The following is a 7,767-nucleotide window of genomic DNA, read 5'->3' as shown; positions in this document are numbered from 1 at the left end:
CCCCCGCCCAGAGTGTGCCAACCACGGTGGTCGGTCACTGAGAGACCCAGATGTGTCCCAAGACTCATAGGTGTCCAAGCGTCCGCACTTTTTTCTTTCAAACTAGGGCTCCTTCGTATTTTTCAATTTGAAAGGGTAATGGAGTCATGATCTTGATGATCTTGTCTAGTTTTCTGAAAAACCATATGTGAAACAAAGTTTTCTAATTCCCATTTTCTCAATTGCTATAAAATCTATCATTTTTTAATCATTTTACTAATAAACTCATTCTAACCTTTCCACCTTCACGCCTTACTAAGGCGATTCTCCATCTTAGGTTTAACTGTGGACTTTCAAGATAAAATATAAGGTGGGGTTTTTTTTTGTTTTTGTTTTTTTTGTATGTGAGCTTCTTAAAAATCTAAAAATGAAAAATTGAATAAGTCAACTTCATTCCTGTGCTTGCAGATGGCCCTGGGACAGCGGGTTCAGGCAGCTCCTTAGCCACATCAGGCCTCGCCTTTCCTTAGGGCACTGAGGAATAGTTCTTGGGTCCAGCCTCCACAGCAGACAGCCAACAGGACACCTATTCTCAGAAACTTTGGACTCTTGCTGGAAATGACTTTTGTCCCAGAAACAAAGCAGGACAGAGTAGTAAGAGGTTATCATGGCTGAGGGGAAGACTGGCTCGACATGGCCCAGGAATGAATGGGAGGCGAAACATGCCAGATTCAACGTGAGGCACTTTATTTTTTTTCTTTAATCAATGAATTAGATACTTCCTTTAATACATGCTATCATTAGTGCTATTTTATTACGGATGAGAAAACCAAAGCACAGAGATATCAAGTAACTTGTCCAAGGTCACACACCTAGTAAGTTAGTAAAGGCCTCAGGCTCAAACCCAGACAGTGTGGCTCCGGAGCCCAAGTTCTGAACCATGGAATTGTACGGCGCACCAGGAGGTGTGGTGGCCCAGGCAGGGAAGCATAATGTGCTGGGGGTGGAGGTAGGCATGAGTGAGGCGTGCATTTGTTCCGCAAACATTCATTTGTTCAATAAGTAAGTGACTTCTAACTGCCAGACAGCTGCTAAGTCCTGAGATGGCAGTGATGAACAAGACACAGCCATGCCCATAACAATTTTTGGGTCTTGAGGAACAAAAGACACTGGATTATTACAGAAGTTAAGGCTGGGGGTCTAACTGGTCCCGGGATTGGGAAGACAGTGTGGAAGTGAGCTGCAGAGTGCAATCAAGGGAAAGCCCGAACCACAGCTCAAGGAGGAGAGGGATTCGGGGGGAGGGTTTCCAGGAAGATGCAGAACCTGAGGCAGGAGGAGTCAGGTCGGCAGAAAGTTGGGAGTCTAATGTCGGTCGTCTGCACTTGGCCATTCTGTGCAAGCTTAGACGCTCAGAGGAAAGGGTCTAAGCTGGAGGTGCTAGGTGGGAGTTGTCTACATATGTGGGCACGTGGAAAGCCTTGGGAGTAGATTGGTGACTACGGGGGAAAGGTTTAAGATGAAAAGAGGGCCCGGGGTGCCTGGGTGGCTCAGCCGGTTAAGTGTCCGACTTCGGCTCAGGCCGTGATCTTGCGGTTTGTGAGTCCCAGCCCCACACTGGGCTCTGTGCTGACAGCTCGGAACCTGGAGTCTGCTTCAGATTCTGTGTCTCCCTCTCTCTCTGCCCCTACCCTGCTCATGCACACGCGTTCTCTCTCCCTCCCTCTCTCTCTCTCTCTCAAAAATAAACATTGAAAACAAAAAAGATGAAAAGAGGGCCCAGGAACCAACTTGGAGGAACTCTGACCTTCACAGTTCAGCTAGGGGGAGCTGGCTAAGGCTGCCTACCAGGTAGAAAGTAAACCAGCATGTGTGTCATTCCAAAGGCCAGGCAGGGCCTGACTACAAACCAAGGACTATGAGGGGCCTGGGTGGCTCAGCTCAGTTGGTTAAGACTTCGGTTCAGGTCATGATCTCATAGTTCCTCGAAGTTCAAGCTCTGCATTGGGCTCTGTGACAACACTGCAGAACCTGCTTGGGACTCTCTCCCTGGCCATCTCAAAAAAAAAAAAAAAAAAAAGCAGGGACTGTGATCTTCAGAATGTAGGAAGTAAAAGAAGTGAAAATCCAAAGTAATGGACACCATGCTCCTACTTGTGGGAAAACAAGACAAAGGAGGTCTGTAATACACCCGCATAGATGAAAAGATGTCCAAGGGGTCTGTACAAATGTTCCCAGGACGGCCTTAAGGGGCGTTGTCAGCGGGTGGGGGCTTAACTGCACACATTTTGTCCTGGTTGAATTTTCAAGTTACATGCATGTATTACCTTTTCAAGCTAATTAAAAGAAGTTAGAGACCAATACCACCCTTCTTGCTGCTCAGAGATTTGGGGAGATAAGGCCCAAAAGATGCTTTGGGCTAGCAGCCCATGGAGGAGAGTGAGGCTGGCAAGGCTGCAGGCTGGGGAAGGAGGGAGTGGGAGGTGAGACGCAGAGACGAGCCTGAGTGGCTCTGGGGTGGGGGCGGGAGAGAGGAGCTACAACACCCCATTCCTAATCCAGCTGCTTTCTGCAGGTGTTCGGAGATCATTCAGCAATAGCTGAATGTTCGTCTTAGAATCCTCAAGGGAACACCAGGGAAGGTTTCCCGCCCCGCCCCTCCCCGATGCCAGTTACCAGAACTTACCATCCCCCACTTGATGGCACCAGGGGGGCAGATGAACTGAGACATCTGGTCATTCCTGGTGTTTGGTCATCCTGTACAGAAGGACACTGGCATGCCACCCACAGGAAGCGAGCCTCAGGATCCCCAGATCCCCGTCACGTTCTCTCTGCTTGTCTGGGTTTGAAGCGCGTTTCCTTTGACAGAAAGGACCGAAGTCAGGGGCAAGGTTCTGCCCTCCGTCACCTGCTAACTTTGCACTGTCCCTGGTCCAAATGCAGCTTTACACATGGCACTGATAATGACACTGGGATTTTTCATGGGCTTCACTTCAGTGACCCCCTGACATGTCCCTCCATCTGCATATTTCTGGCTCACGGACCCCTTTTTATTCAGTCTCTGAAACCTCCCTGCCTGCCCACCCTGGGGCTGCCCATGCACATTTCCTCAGATGCCCGCCTGAACTTTGCATTGGCACCAGGGTGACCTCCTCTGAAGTCTCCCCGGGGTGGGAGCCTCACCTTCTCACAGAGCCTCAGATTTGGAGGCCAGCATCACTGGTCTCTAAACTTTGGGGAATCTACTGGATGGCAGCTGGACTTCGGAGGGAGTGAAAAGCTGAGGACAGGAAACCCGAGGGAGGAAGGGCTCAGTGAGGACAGTCACGGGGGTGCCAACCACGGCACATCCGGACCTCAGGGACCTGGGGTCAAGCAGCTAACCCTCAGGGGCCTCATCCTTAAATGGGGTGACAGCAGTTTACTCGCTGAACTCTGATGGTGGACTTTGTGTGTTTTGCCTCATAATCCTCAAGGCACCCTGAACCCAAGTCTTGTTCCGGTTCTCAGAGCAAGAAACTCCTGCCTCGCAGGGCTGCCGTGAGGTGCTGCGGGCAGCTGCTGCCTTCTGCGCCCTCCTCCTGAAACCCTTCAGCCTTACACTACTCAGCTACGTCAGTATCCTCCGTATCCAGAGTCTTCTCTGGGATGTACCTTAAGTTCCTCCCCACCCTCCGTGCCTGAACTAAATGCAGTTGCTTTTCCCCCTTCTGTATATTCCAGAAGGTGCGCCAAACCCCTGAGAGACCAGAGTGTCCCCACTTCCCACTGCCCCCCACCCGCCGCCCCCCGCTGTGCTTCCTGCCCTGCTGGGGCCTTACCCAGCCCCCTGCCCTCTCCAGCTCCCATGGAGGTCCCTGACCCCTGCCCGTCGCCCAGCCCTGCCCGGCCGTCCCGCCCCCGCAACACCTTCCTCCTCCTCTTCCACCTCAGCTCGGTCCCAGCTCTCCTGACACCCTGCAGCCTGCTCCCAAGCGTGGGCTCCTTCCAGCACTTTCCATGCACCGAGGGTCAGGACGACGGTGGTGCACACTGCCCCCCTCAGTAGCACCTCGAAGCTCCCACCATCTGCCTGCCCTGCTTCCCTTCACCTCGCCCCCACACTGGCTCTCCTTTCACACCCTGAGTCAGCCTGGCTGTTGTCCTCTCCATCCACGTCTTCACCATCTCCAGCCACCTGCTCTTCCATTTCTGCTGCCCACTCTGTGACACACCTTCCCCTTGTCCCCAGAAGGGCTCTCCTCACTTCCTGCTCTCAGGCCCCCATCTTCCCTGTCCAGGTCCTCCTGATACTCCTCTTGTGCCTTTTCTAGAACTCTGGCCTCTGACCTCCCGACTCCCCACTCCAGGTGTCTGCCCCTTTCCCTTGTGCACTTTCTCAGCCGTCCTCCTGGCCAAACTCAACACATAAACAACGGACGTGTCCATATCCTGCGCCTGGACCCAAGCTTTAGGGGACTACTGAAGACAGTCCCATGGTCCCCAGCCCACACCTGCTCTCCCCACCTTCCCAAAGGGCCACCCTCCCGCTTGCCGCTTGCTCCTTGGCCTTGTGGGCCAGATGCCTTCAGATGGACACTCACTCAGCGGTGGCCTCAAACCAATACCCCACCTACATCGCCCACCCCTGGTACGGGGAGGCGGCCTGGCCCCCTGCCCCCTTGGCTCTGGAGCCCACCCTGTCCTGTCTCCTAAGGTCCTCACTTGGTCAGTGAAGCTCTCTCACCTGCAGCCCCTGCTCTGGGTGTTGCCTCCTCACACAGCACTTAGCTGCCCTAGTGTCTCTGACCTTTCAGCCGCACCTCCCAGGCCCACGTCCTCCCTCTCTCTGTCCTGCCCTCCTCCCTGTGCTTCCAGCTGTTTGCTCCCCTCCCTCCCAGCCATCACACCTGGCTTGGTCCCCAACCACCTTCACGTGACAAATTAGGGCGGGCACTGCCCACCTTGTGCCCCCAAGTGGAGGGCACTCGGGAGTGTTCTTGACTGTTGGGAGCTGACGTTAGGGAACAGGCTGGCAAGGCTCTGCCTCGGGCCGGCCTCTTCTCTCCTTCCTCTGTCTTGGGAACCAGCTACCCACAGACGCAGAAACTCCCCAACGTCCTCGGTCAACGGGGAAGCCAGCCCAGCCGTAGAGACCCTGCTTGTCTGTCCCACAGCTGGTGCCTGCCATTGTCTGCCCAATCCCAGAGTTCAGGGTCAGGAGCCCATGACCCCATAGAGAAAGTCATGTTACCCAAATCAGCTTTATGAGGAATGACGGGGGGTAGGGGAGAAACCCACCTATCTTACCTTTGTCTCTTGGCTCAGTTGGCTTAGAGCTTGTCTAGATCTCAACAGACGCTTTTCGTCTTATGGGACTTGGCAACAGTGACCCCACGACACCCCTAACTTCTGTGCCGTGGCTCCTGGGTCCCGTCCCGCCGCTCTGGCTGCCTCTTGGCTTCCCGTTTCTTGGCTCATCTTTTCAACCTTGTTGTTGCCGGGCATCCTACCTCCTCACTCTTCACATTCCTCCCTGTGACGAGCTCATTCATTCCCACAGCTTCCATCACTCAGCCTGCTGATGACTCACAACTCCACCCCTGCCTTGACCCCTGAGCGTCAGGCCCGTTGATGACACCTCTTCTCCGATGCCCAACCCCCCAGCACCTCCCCGTTCCTCCCAAACCTACCCGGTGCCACCACAGAACCCGTGGTCTCTCCCTTGCTCTTGTCCACTCGGGGGCCCCAGCCACAAGGTGAGGTGGAGACCCCGTGTCCACAGACCCCAAGTCACTAGTGGACACTGCAGTCTTCCTTGGACACCCTGGAACCCTACATCCCTGAGACTCCCACACCGTAAGCTCCAGCGGCCTCCCACTTTTTTTTTTTCCAATGTTTATTTTTGAGACAGAGAGAGAGCATGAGCGGGGGAGGGGCAGAGAGAGAGGGAGACACGGAATCCGAAGCAGGCTCCAGGTTCCGAGCTGTCAGCACAGAGCCCGACGCAGGGCTCGAACCACAAACTGTGAGATCATGACCCGAGCTGAAGTCAGTCTCTCAACCGACTGAGCCACCCAGGCGTCTGCAGTGGCCTCCCACTTAATCATGGCGCCACCTTGTGGACTCGCGCTCCCAGCGCACTGACCCTCGCTTCAGCCTTGTCTTCCAGGAGTCTCTTCCCCTGCCCCACCGGGGAGACACGGGGCACTGTCGCCGTGAACGCACGCAGGATACAGAGGGACAAGGTTGCATAAACGTGATCCTCTAGGTCCGGTCGGGCCGTGGACCGCGAAGGTTCAAATGGCAAATATGACAAAAACTGCCGCGCGCAGAGGGGCCGAGCTCACTCCACAAACATGCTTGCGGGAGGGATGAGACACAACAGATGGGATGGTTGTTGTGATGGTTAATTTTATGTGTCCACCTGACTCGGCCATGGGGTACCCAGATGTCTGGCTAACATGATGTCTGGGTGTCCGTCTGTGAGGGTGTTTCCAGATGAGGTTAGCATTAGAAGGCAGGGGCTGAGTACAGCAGGCAGCTCTCCCCGGCAGGGGCGCGGGGTGTGGGTACCCTCTGATCTGTTGAGGATCTGAATAGAAGAAAAAGGCGGAGGAAAGAAAAATGTCCTCTCGGCCTGAGTCGGAACATTGATCTTCTGAACTGGGAGAGTCCGTCAGCTCTCAGCTGCTGGTTACCTCATCAGCTCCCCTTGGGTCTTGGGTTTTCAGTCTTGGGCTGGAACCTCACCACCAGCTTTCCCGAGTCTGCAGCTGACAGCAGATCGCGGGACTTCTTGGCCTCCATAATTGTGTGAGCCAATTCCTCATGATATATACAGATAATATATATCTTATATATGTAAGTGTGTGTGTGTATATACACACACACACACACACACACACAAACACCCAACAGGATATGTTTCTATATCCTATTGGTTCTGTTTCTCCAGAGAGCCCTAATTCAGTTATAAAACTTTTTGATCCAACTATAGTAGAGCTGCACTGAGGAGCCTTCAGGCCTGAGGCAGAGGCAAGAGAGAGAAGCCAGGAGACTGGGCTGTGGGTGGGAGGAAAGGGGAGCATGAGCCACGGGCCCCACAGGAGGAGAGGCAGCTGAGGAGAAGCCCAGGTGGGAGTCTCCAGGTGGGCAGTCAGGGAAGAACTGCTAAGGCAGGTGCCCGAGAGCCTCATGAACCACCCTCCCGCTCCAGCCAGAGGCATCGCTGGGAGAAGACCAAAGATTTGGATGGGAGGTCGGTGGACAAGTCCAGAAGCCACAACTAGCCTTTTTGCTTGGGAAAATACACCAAGGACTAAGAGAACAGGGGATGAGTACCATGCGAGACAGCGAGCACTCTGTCACTGCAGGCGAACCACAGTAAAGTTCTCTGCTACAGAGAAGTCTACTAGTCGCACAAGCTTCAGGTAAGGCTTGACCCAGGCGCTCGATGCCTGAATCACCGAACCTCTCTCTCCTCTTTGCCTTCCATGGTGTCGACTCCCTCCAAAGGCTGACCCCTCCAGTGCTTAGAAGATTGATGCCGGCAGCTGGGAGAGGTGTGATCAATGAACCTCAAACCACATAGCAGGGGCGGGGGAGCAGAGAGCGAACTGAAAACTGGGGCACTGTCACCAACAGCATGGAGACAAGGGAGCTGAGTGGCCGAGACCAGCATAGGCTGCCAGTGAGGCTCATCCGTGAGGGAGGACCTCCTGTCCTGACAGGTGAGGCCGGGTGACTTCCCAGGTCCCTTCTAACCGAGGGGTCCAGTGACTGAAAGCAGATTATCTAACGCCCAGT

The sequence above is a fragment of the Prionailurus viverrinus genome, chromosome B3 (assembly GCF_022837055.1).
Source record: "Prionailurus viverrinus isolate Anna chromosome B3, UM_Priviv_1.0, whole genome shotgun sequence".
NCBI classification, from domain to species: domain Eukaryota; kingdom Metazoa; phylum Chordata; class Mammalia; order Carnivora; family Felidae; genus Prionailurus; species Prionailurus viverrinus.
The sequence above is the reverse complement of the archived record's forward strand: the minus strand, read 5'-3'. Positions refer to the sequence as shown.